Below are 11,313 nucleotides of genomic sequence, written 5' to 3'. Positions count from 1 at the left end.
TCTGGGAGGAAACTGTCCCAGGGGGCATCAGCTGGAGATGGAGCAATGACTTAGGGGCATGGTACATGTCCCTCTGCTCCTCTGGGTGCTCATCTGCTTTTGGTTGTTCCTTGTCCAGAGAGGACCAGCACCTCTCGTGTCCCTCCTGGGGACAGAGCTCTGCCCTCTTGGGTGTGACCCAGAAGCCCACAGGGGAAGTGGAGACACCTGGTGATGCTGGCATGTGCTTAACAGAGCCAGCAGCTGTGGCCAGGCCTGTAATTTCCCACAGATCAAAGGCATGGTTGAAAGCAGCTATTTAGCACTGAGACGGAGCATTTCGGTGTGCATTTCCTGGGCCAAACCCATTTCTTTCCAAGGAAGAGATGTGCTGACCTGACATATCTCCTAGGGCATCTCCAGATGCTGGGTGAGTGCCATTCCCAGCTGATGACTCCTCTCTGCTCCATGGCTCCTGACATGAGCTCCACGTCACCATCTCCCTTCTCATGGTCCTCAGCTCAAGACAGCCCTGGTTAAAACTACTCCTGATATAAAATCTTGGGGCTTTTTTTTTTTTTTTTTTTACTTTTTTTTTTTTTTTGACTCTGCATGTGGAAGGCAGCTGTCAATTAGCAGCTGAAAAAAAAAATAGCCTGCAGTGCTAATGAGAGCAAACCTAATAGAGACCTCTTCCAAATTGTTCCCATCCATTTTTCAGGGCTTTTAATTGCTGTCATATTAGGAGGATGCCAGAAGGAAAACACGAGGGAAAAGCCCCATTCAGAGGTAGATTCCTCTCTGCCAGGACTGGCTCAGAGGCAGCCTCCTTCCCTGAATTTCATTTACAGGAGCTTCTCAAGTCTTCTCCAAAGTTACATTTAGGCCTGGGCCCCAGCCAGCTCCTATAATATTTCCCCTGCAGCGAGGATGGGAATGGGGGCCCTTCATTTTACACCAACCTCCACAGCCGTACCGAAGGCTGGGGATGGATGCCATCTCCCACTGTGCTGCATTTTGTCTCTGTGTTTTGGAAAGGATATAGTTGAAAGGGGGATTATTAACTACGGAAACAGCAACAGCGAGATACTCGATATTTCTAAATTCTTACCCAGTAAAGGCTTCCTAATTATTATGCTGGTAAGGCTAGGTGTGCTGGCCCCACAATGCTAGGCACTGCGGACAGTGAGCAGGCTGATTAAAACACGAGAAATACAGGGATTATTAGAGAGGACAGCCACAAGACCATGCACCACGGCCGCCCCGGCTCGGGGAGCTTCCTGCTGCCTGCAGCTGATAAGGAGGCCCCGAGCCCACAGATTCACCCCACTGCCAGTGCCAGGAGGGGACAGGAAGGGAGGGGATGCAGTTTCCTGATGCTCCAGAGCCAGCTGGGATTGAGTTACGTTATTAATTACTGGTTGTTATTACTGGGTTTAATCCGTGGGTCTGTGCACGCTGATGCTGGGGGATGAAATCCCAGCACAGTGCACACTGGGGATGTCCCTTTGCAGGAATGTGGGGAGAAGCAGAGAGGGACACAGCTGCTCACATCAGCTGTGGGGGTGTTGGGATGGTGCTGGTGGCCAGGACGTGGTGAGGGGGCTCCTAAGATGTTACAGCCCTTGGGGCAAAGGGGCTACACATCCCTTTGAGGTCCTCCTAGCCAAAAAAGCCTCTCCTCCCCGTGATGCTCGGTCCTTCCTGCATCTCACCAGCATGGCCTAAGTAGGGGCTAATGCACCAAGAGTGCCTTTATGACCTCGGGATAGTAGCAGCACAGCAAAATAAACTTTCCCCAGCTGCACCCGCCTGGAAACCAGCCTGCTCAGGAGTGCAACATCCCGGCTGAAACTCCCGCAGCACACTGTGGGTTGTTCCATCCACCAGTCCGTGCGAGATGAAGCCCGTTTCCCCCCCAGATTCCTGGAATACCAAACGCCGGGGAGGACCCGGAGCATTCCCCCAGGTCCAACCTCCATCTGTCCCGGACTGAGCTCACCCAGACCATCTGCGAGGTCACGATCCGCAGCGCTGCCGACAGCGCACGTGTGTGCACGCGGGGTGACGATGGGGCCGGAGAGGTCCGAGCCAGCCATCTGTTCCATTAAACGCCACGTGTGCTCACTGTTTTTAACAGGGAACTGAGCAAAACAACCCCTCGTGATGTAACGGCTCGCAAAGTCCTCAAAAATTATCCTGGGCAGAAAGGTACAGGGGGTAGAAAGCTGGTGCTGCGCAGTGAGGGAGAGCCAGACATGCACACCGGGGCTGTTCGCAGCTTTCCAGCATCACAGGGAGGACACAGCCCTGGCTGAGAGGGCAAGCTGCAGGAGGGCTCTGCTTTATTCATGCTCAATATGTGCCAAGGAGAAGCAGGGGACACAAATCCAGGAGCTGGGCAGGTTCAGGAAGGCAGCACTCAGAGAGACCTTAGGAGACATCCAGGAGCAGGTACAGAATGATTTATATATTTATTTATTTATTTGCATATGGTTTTGTTTTTTTTCTTAGCAGCAGTGGTTCCATTTTTCTGCTTGGCCACCTGCTCTAAGGACAGCCGCCTGAGGTCTCACACCTGTGTGTGGTTAGCGTTTAAAGCAGACCTAGGTTAAAAGTGGACTCCTCCACAAACCAGAGGAGGGGAAATATCTTCCCTTGGTGCTAGCAAGCAGCAGGACAGACCTTGGGGCAGCAGGACAGGGTCTGTGGACACCAAGTTGTCACTCCATCGCCAGCTGCTCTTCATCCAGACCCTGTTTTCCCTAAGCCCTTCATTCTCATGGATGTTATTAGGTGGCAGAAACCCTGTGCTTGCTGACATCCAAGCCTTGTCTTGGCTGCAAGAGGAGCTGATTTCTCCCACCGCCTACCAGGTGGACGCAGCACGATGTGGCAGCCCTTCCTGTGACAGCTTTTCCATGCTGGAAGGCTGTTATCATGCCCCTCTGCCTTGCTATCCCGGGCTAGACTAAACACAGCCAACTGCCTCATCTATCCCTCGTAGCTCATGGCTTCTCAGCCTCTTGTCACTCTTGCTGGCTGTCTCTGGATTGTCTCCAAGTTGCCTCCATCTTTCTTGCTGTCAGCCCTATTAAATTTGGGTGCCTGCATCACGGTGGGGCTCAGCACCACCGCCAGGCGTGGGCTAAGACATGACAACTCTGGCAACGCCAAACGGGGAGAAGAAATGCAGCGAGCCCTCCAGGTTTATGTCAGCGAAGCAGAACAACAAGAAGTGATTGCTTCCAAGAAACCTCCCTGAAACCTGCGATCCAAAATACTTTCCATGCCTCTTGCTCAACAGCATGCCAGCATTCTCCAGGGGAAGTGGTTTTCTTTCCATGGAGCGCAGCGCTTTCACGGCACTCCTCGGGAAAGGGAGAGGTACTGGTGACAGCAGGGTTTTAGGGCCATTCACTAATGGGATGGGGTCTCCATTTCCTCCCGTCCTATCCCGGGTGCCCCTTGGTCAGGAGGTAGGGATGGTGACACTGATGTTGTCCTGTTGTTCCCCACAGGAGACCGCTCCTGACAGCTATGAGTCCTTCTGGGGACGTGTTAGGGTTACTTCATCTCCCTGCACTTCCCCAGGCCTCCAGGCAAAGGGCTGGCTCACTCTCTGAGCTGTGCTGAAATGGTTGATGTCTGTCACAGCTTTGTTGCTTCTCCTTTTTCAGATTTTGGTCAAAAAGCAGTGAAAGCCCCCAAAATGCAAAAGATGAAGGTTCGGGCTCGCCTCCTCTGTGGGTACAAATTGACCCAAGCTCGTTGACTTCAACAGAGCTGCTGGCCTGTTGGCGGAGGCACTTTTATAATCAGCTCTATAAATAAAGGGTCAGGGAAAAATGATGAATGAGACCTGGAGTTATCTATCCAGCCGGGGTGGATTACTCACAGGCACTGTGCGTAACTGATCTTGAAAATAAATTCCAGCTAAATACTTTAAAAACTTTAAGGAGGGGGGGAGTGGAGGTGAAACGAGCTGAGCTTCAGGCAGCCCTTAAAATTAACTCTTCCAACCTCCATCCAGCAGCAGAAGAGGAGAAATCTGTCCCGTGTGTCCCTTCACAAAGAGCAGGCTGTGGTGGGTGAAAAGTCAGCAGTTGACCTCTGCTTATTGACACCTGCTTGGGCTTCCAAGGGCAAATTCAGTCCCCGTTGCTTTTTCAGGGCATTTTCCAGCCAGCTCCACTTGGAGAGATGTTAGGGCAGACGCTAGGGCTACGAAAATCCAACTCCAGAGATGTGCTTCATCAGGACAAAGCTGAACTTAATTAGGGCTGCCTGGAAGGTTTTCTCTGCAAAGCTCCCCTCATGCAAAACAGAGCTTGAGTCGAAGAGGGAAGATTATTAGGGATTTTAGAAACAGGGTGGATGCTGTCATCGAAAATGCATTCTTCAAACAAATTCTCCTTTGGGGGCTTTGAAGTGATTCAGATATTTATTCATTTGACTGTCAATGAAACATTTTTACAGAAAACTGCTCTAGCAATGGAGCCTTTCCAGGCGTGGTGGGGTGATGGATTGCTGTTCTGTATGAAAATCAGTTAAAATTTCTCAGCCTTCCATTCAAACAGGAGACTTCTATCACTGGCACAGCAGTTGATCAATTCACCATCATGCTTTAAACTCAACAACCTCCAGTAACCTAATAAAGATATATTTAAAATGTATATGACCGGTTATATGTAATTTAACAAATGTATTCCTCCTGCTCCTTAGCCTGACTTTACACAGAAGACATTTTAACAGCTTGAGTGATGTTGCTTTTATGATGCGCGAGTCATTTTACCAAACAGCATGATAAAAGTTTGCTCAGGCAGGAATTTCATTAACTTCAGGGTCCTTGTTGCACTTAGCGGCATTGCTCTTGGCATGCAAGAATAATGGGTTCCAGGGCCTGGAATCTCCATTATTTTCCATCCACTTTATTTAAAAACCATTGGACGGATTATAAAAGGCTGCTGAACAATGAACATGCTGTTGTTGCTTATTGCTTGTTGCTGTGCCCAGATGTTTGGTGTTGCAGGGTTCCCTAAGAACACTTTGGGGTGCCACAGAAGGAAAGGCATTCGGTAGAACAATTCCTAATTGTTATGATTTATTTATTTTTTTGGCCCTCTCCCGCTGAAATGTGGCTGCACCTCTTCCCTTCCAGCCATGCACACAATGTGTAAGGGGGGCAGAGGGCTGTGATGGGGTCTGGGGGTGCAGGATCACCAGCCCTATGCCTCCCCAGCCTGCATTAAGGTCGGTACCATACAAAGTGACCACGTGCATGGTGCCCACCTGCTTTTTTAAAAAAAACTTTCAGGAGATGGAAACTGAACTCTGGACTCCCTTGGGCACCTTGAAATATATATTTATGGGCGAGGGATGAATAGTGCCTTGTAGTGGCCGTGTTGTCAGAGCCCACAAGCTGGCTCTGCTCCGCTTGCCAGCCTTTTTATGGGTCCCTGCTCCATGGTTAGTGTAAATTAGAGAAGACTCCAAAATAAATAGCCTCCTTCTGTGCTCGTGAGCAGGTCATGCACGTGGGGAATGCCACGTACTGTAAATAAATGGCTAATAAAAGCACAGTGTTCTTGCAGAATAAATAGCTCCGTGGCTTAAATTAAATAGTTACGTCCATAGCCAGTGAAATATGGAGATGCTGGGTCTGTCCCAAAATACCTTCCTGGGGAGTGGGCTCTGAAAAATTTGGGAATTAAGGTATAAATTATTAAGGCTAAAACACATCAGTGTGGCAAAACACGGGCTAACGCAGGGAAAGCCACTCGCCGTAACAGTGACATTCAAAGAAGCGGGGAAAGTAGCGATTTAGTAATAATTTGCTAAAATTATATATATTTTTTTGCATTCAGCTTTCACTGACAGGCTTTTCAAGATCATTAAATAAATGTCACAGGAACTCTGGAGGTGGCGAGTAATCAGAGCAACTAGGAGAGCTGAAACGGCTGCAAGGGCAAAGAAAATATTTTGCAAAGGAAACATTGCTGAACTCTTCCACGGAAGACAAAGGAGGTGAAAAAGGAGAAACTTTCTGTTTCATTTTGAATGGATATTTTTCCGCTCATGTTGCTTTCCGGACGACAAAAAAATGTCAGCAGAAATGCTTTCATCAAAAGGTAATTCTGCTCGAAATGTCTGGCGGGTGAAGAGAGGCTTTCATCTCTCGGCTCTCCCCGCTGACGGCCGGGACAAGTCACCTTTTCCAGCAGGGGAGCTGGGATGGAGCAAGCTGTTTTTTTCAGGGACACCGGCATCGAGCTGTCCTTGAGGTCAGGCCTTTTTTGCTGGGCACATGCGGTGCTCTGTGCCAGCTCACAGGCAGAAGTATAAGTGGAATTTAGGGAGCTTATTTATTGGCCTCCCGCTCCAGCCCTTAGTCTGGAAACCATTTGGGGAAAATTGATCGAATGATTATGTTATGAGTTGTGCTCTTGCCGTTGTTATTGTCATAAACACTTACAGTTCCTCATTTATGGAGTGTGCATGTCTCTTTTTTTTTTTTTTTTTTCTTTTAGCCCAGGAATTATTTAAATGCTGGATGATACTGCTTCAGCCTTTCTCACAGCCACCTTCCCTTTATCGATTATTCTATTCCTTTCAAACTGAACGGCACAGCCTGTGCTAGAAGCCCATCTCCCCACACTGCTCTCATGTTATTGACGTAAAACTGGCTGTTTCCAGCCAGAAGCAGAGCACAGACCTGGGGACAGTGTTCCCCAAACCCCACAGAAACATCCTCCCATCAGGCTGATTGAGGAATTAAGAAGAAGTCACAAAACCCCCTGTGAGAGAATTAAATCGGAGCGGACAATGGCGATGCTAATTGCCTGGCAAGCTTTTACTCAGCACTCAGAGGATTTTTTTTTCCAGCTGGCTATGTCCAGCCTTATCCCTCCCGGCATGGAGGCAGGTTTACAATGGGATTATGCTGGCTGTGGATCTCTGCCCCTTTGCCAAATGGCTCCTTTTGGATGTCCCCCAGCACCAGAGGGCTCACGTGTGTCTAGCACTGGGAAACCCACCCTTAAGGACCTACATTTAACCTCCTCTTTAATCCCTTTTTGCCTCGTGCACCTCCTCTGATGATGCTTAGTCCCTTGGGAAATGCCCAGAGATGCTACGTGTTGACTTGGTCAGGGTCCACTCGATTTGGTTTTGGCGTATATGGTGCCACAAGGAAAATCCTGGTAAAAACTAACATTTTGAGATGCCAAGAGGAGGTGAAGTGCTGCAGGAGCATCTTTGCCATGCCCCTAGCCTCTGCTCCTGATGCCCAGTCCCTGTCACACGATGCTACCGCCCAGAACCCCTCTGCTCTTCACTATAGCCTTCTCCTTTCGCTCTCCTCCAACTTCTCTTTCCTAAAAATTAATTTTACATAAACTCCCCATCTCACCCAGCACCAGCCAGCTGGCCTGGCCTTCTTGGGAGAAATTAATGAGGGATAAAACCCAACCATGCTGCAGATAAAGGCTCATCCAAAGCCTTTCCAGCTTCATGATTGCCTTAGACCCCAGTGGAGGGTATTGGGGGGAGCGAGGAGAAATATCAGGATTCCTTTATGGGGAGCAGAGGACCACGGGGCATCATGTGGGTTGGTGGTGGATGGGCTCCATCCTCCCCAGGTCACCACATCCCGACTCCGTGCACAGGGCACGGGGAGGCTTTGGCAGCGGGCAAACCCCCTGCAGTTGATGGAAGACTTGCTTTGCAGTTAAACAAAGCCTCTCCCGGAGCCTGCTTGCCCTCCCCAAGGAACAAAATATTTATACAAATGTATCAGGCTTGTTATAAAACCCAAACTTCTCTAATGAAAAACTTTTGCTGGGAGAAGCAAACTCCCCGGCTTTGCGGTGAGGGATCCCGGGCTGGCATTTCGCTGGGCGACCGCAGGGAAAGGCACTGCGGATCTGTTTCCACCTGCTGCTTCCTCAGGGAGCAAAAATAATCCCCTTGCTCTCGGATCCTGCCACCACCTCTAACTGAGCTCATCGCTGCCCGCCGGCACTCGCTGCTTTGCAGTGACAGCTCTGGCGTGGGCTTTGACCGCACAGAGAGCCCACTGTAAACAGAGAAATTCGGGCCAAAACTAGGCTGATGAACAGCCTCCATGTGTAAAAACCTGTCATTTTCCGTGAGTGTTTGCAAACGGAAGGGTCTTCATCTTTCCTCCCTGGTTTCTATTTCTTCTGTTGTTTTTTTCCATGAAATAAAAGGAGGGGGAAAAGAGAACATTTGTTGTTTTGGTTTGCCTGATGGAGTTAGATTTCTTTCCCTGAGATTTTTTTTTTCTCCTCTCGCTTTGTATCCACCTCGCTTCCTTTTCAGAACCGCCTTATTCCAGCATTTATGGAAACTATGTGGCAGAAGATCAGAAGGGTTTTTTTTCCCCTGTCCTTGTTTTAAGAGGTACTTCCCCTGCAGTCATGCCTACAAAGACATGTGGAAATTTGGGATGGAAAGGACATGTTGTGTTGTCTTTTCTGCTCCTGCCAAGGCAAGATTACCTGTATGGTAGATCTTCCCAGGAAAGGAAGCTTTGGTTTTAGCTTTACCCTTATCTGCTTCTGGTGCCCCTGTGCTTGCACCCCTGTAAAATGACCTGAGAACATCCCCTTGCTACATGCATGCACCAAACCCAGTAAAATCCACCTGAAACCACAAAGGTTAAGCATTTTAAGCCCCAGTTTAAAGCCTCTGTGTTTGCCTGAACAGAGTGTCTGCTTCCACACTGCTCACCCTCCAGGGCTGAGCACACTTCAGCTGCATTAGCAAGGGCAGAAATCTGTTCAGCTGCACACAAACAGCACAGCATAAAGACTTCTGCTGATGCCGGGTGGGATCCTGCTTTGGCAGCTCCTTGTCTGTTTTTTTTTGTTGTTTTTTTTTTTTTTCATGTGCACACAGTGCAAAGGCTTGGAGGGAAATGCTGACATTGAGGACAGGCAGCAAACTGCTTGGTGCAGCAGAGCATCAGCACCTCGCTCATGCTCCCCCCGTTGGGGGGATGCTCATGGGGACCCCTGCGTGGCGAGCACACCTGGATGGAGGGACCAGCTGTTAACAGAGGACAAAGGACCCATTGCAGAGTGGGTTTGGAGTAACTGGGACCAAATCCTGGCAGCTCATTGCAAGCATCAAGGCCGCCCCTGTGCCAGCAGCGATGGGTGAGGTGCCCGAACACGGCGCACGGGCACAGGCAGGTGGCTGGGGCTTGGGAAGGAGCCGTAACGAGGCATCACAGACACAAGGTCTTCTTTGTTAGGATGTCATGGAGAGGGAGACAGAAGAAGGAGAAGAGTGTCTGCGTGAGAGGCTTGAGCACAGCTGCCTGGACTCCTTACCCCCCGCAGATCAAAGCCCGCCTTTCTAATTGCGCCTGTTATTACGCTCACCCAAACGCTCTCCCAGAGTCCCGGAGGCTTTGCAGGGGGAACAGGTGTTTGCAACACGCATGCGATTACAGGAGATTAGCGGGTTTAAAAGCCTGCCCTGGGAGACATGGTCATGCATCACGCTCCTGTCACGACGGCCAGGAGGTTTGCTGGCACGGGGTCGGGGACAATGCCATGGGGCAGCCTTGGGCAGAGGCATGTCCTCACCCCATTCCCCAAAATGTTCCCATGCTGGGCAAAGGATGCCCCTTCTATTCCCCCAAATTTCCCCCCAAACACCCTGTGCTGGACTTGGGATTTCCCCTTCTCCATACCCCCAAATCTAGGGGATTTCTGGGATTTCCAATCAAGAGAGCTGTGTGGTGGAAGATGCAGTGAGGAGAAGCAATATTCTGTTGATCAAAGTTATCCAGGGTCTTCACTGCAGAGGATTAAAATATGCAGAGAACAAAAACCGCTGGCCGAGGAGCTGGGGCTGTTTGGGAGGGGACAGAAACTTGGCCAAGGATCCTGTGGAATGAAGCAAAAACAGGAAAATGCATAGACGTGCCTCGAAAGTCATGAAAACAAAGTTTAGGTTAAATACACAGAGGGTCTCCTTTCCCCTTCGCAGGTTAAGAAAGGGCAGCCCGTGCCTCCAGAGCTGCTGGCAGAACTGGCCACCCCTGCTAATTCCCTGCTTGATCCAGGCAGGTTGCTTTGCCATGGCCCTATATGAATGGTGGGAGGAAGGGGACAAGGTCCCCTTCGTGTCCTTCCCTGCACATTGCTCTAAGTGAAATACGGTGCCTGAGCAGTGCTGTAAACACCTGCGTATAAAGTGCCACCTAACACAGAACAGCACATTAAATTTGCAGGATCCACTTTATTCGGAAAGCCAACAGAGCACAGGCAGCACTCAACGTTGCATTAAACTGTCCTGTGGTAATAAAAAGCAAGCAAGGCATTTCCAGCAAACAGAGTTTTCAGGCTGGAGTTGAAAGAACAAGGATGAGGTGGGGAAAATACCAATCCCCTAGAGAGCTTTTGGTTTATCGGAGTTGAAAATGATGCCCTATAAAAACAAACAAACAAAAATAAAATAAAATAAATGGAGGGGAGAATTAATAGATTGGAAAAATAACTTGGACTTTCTTAGTGATGCCCCCAGCCCGCTGCTCTTTGTGGGATGCTCCAAATGCCCCAACACCGGAGCAAGCACGCAGGGTGTCCCCGTGTCAGGGCGTTCCCAAACCATCCCTGAGCTGTTTGGGTTGGCTGCTGGTGCTTCGTGAATATCACAAGGGGGGTCCTGGTCGCAGGCTGCAACCTCACGTCGAGCACTCGGAAAAGGGCTCGGTGTAGGAAATGGGCTCCTCCGGCACGCCAGCCGCTCTCCGCTTCCTTTCCGCTGCGCACAGCTCGTAAAAACGAGGCGTTTGTCCACTCTGATTGCAGGGGCTGGTGTAAAACAGGCTTTGATGTAATGGGAGGAAATAATGTATTTAGGTACAGCCTTTAGTCCGGTCGGACGCAGCTCATATAAATCAGGGTACTGAGGAGATGGGGAAGGGTGTGGAGAAGTTAAACTTGACCCTTTACCGCCGTTTTCTTTAACTTTCACATTAAATTAACTTTCCTATTGTTCCGTATCAGTGTGCTGAATCTTATTTTCCCCATAATGATTCTTTTGTTCCCCTGAAAAGCTTTTGAACGAGATGAGAAAGGGAAACCTTTTGTAATCATCACTGCAGAGCGTGCCTTCAGATCCCAGTCAGCTCACGAAAGCAGCTGGGGAAATACAGCCCTGCCCCAACACCCCTGGTAATCTTTCTTGGAAATGGCTTGGTGTGACTCTGAGAACAAAGAACTGCTCCTTGGGACAGCTCGGCCCTGCAGAACTAGGACCCATTTTGGTTGCTGCATTAAAATTCATACGGGGCGT

General features: G+C 49.6%; 1 long non-coding RNA gene across 1 annotated transcript; it reads left to right on the top strand.

The window, feature by feature from the left end:
• The first annotated feature begins 259 nt into the window (after positions 1–259).
• LOC311439240 lies at positions 260–6,463 on the top strand. The gene is made up of 2 exons (XR_014694617.1): positions 260–409; positions 5,847–6,463. It is a non-coding gene; the product is annotated as an uncharacterized lncRNA (long non-coding RNA).
• Positions 6,464–11,313: the final 4,850 nt, after the last annotated feature.

The sequence above is a fragment of the Aythya ferina genome (assembly GCF_964211825.1).
Source record: "Aythya ferina genome assembly, chromosome: 6".
NCBI classification, from domain to species: domain Eukaryota; kingdom Metazoa; phylum Chordata; class Aves; order Anseriformes; family Anatidae; genus Aythya; species Aythya ferina.
This window is presented reverse-complemented; position numbering and strand designations above follow the sequence as displayed.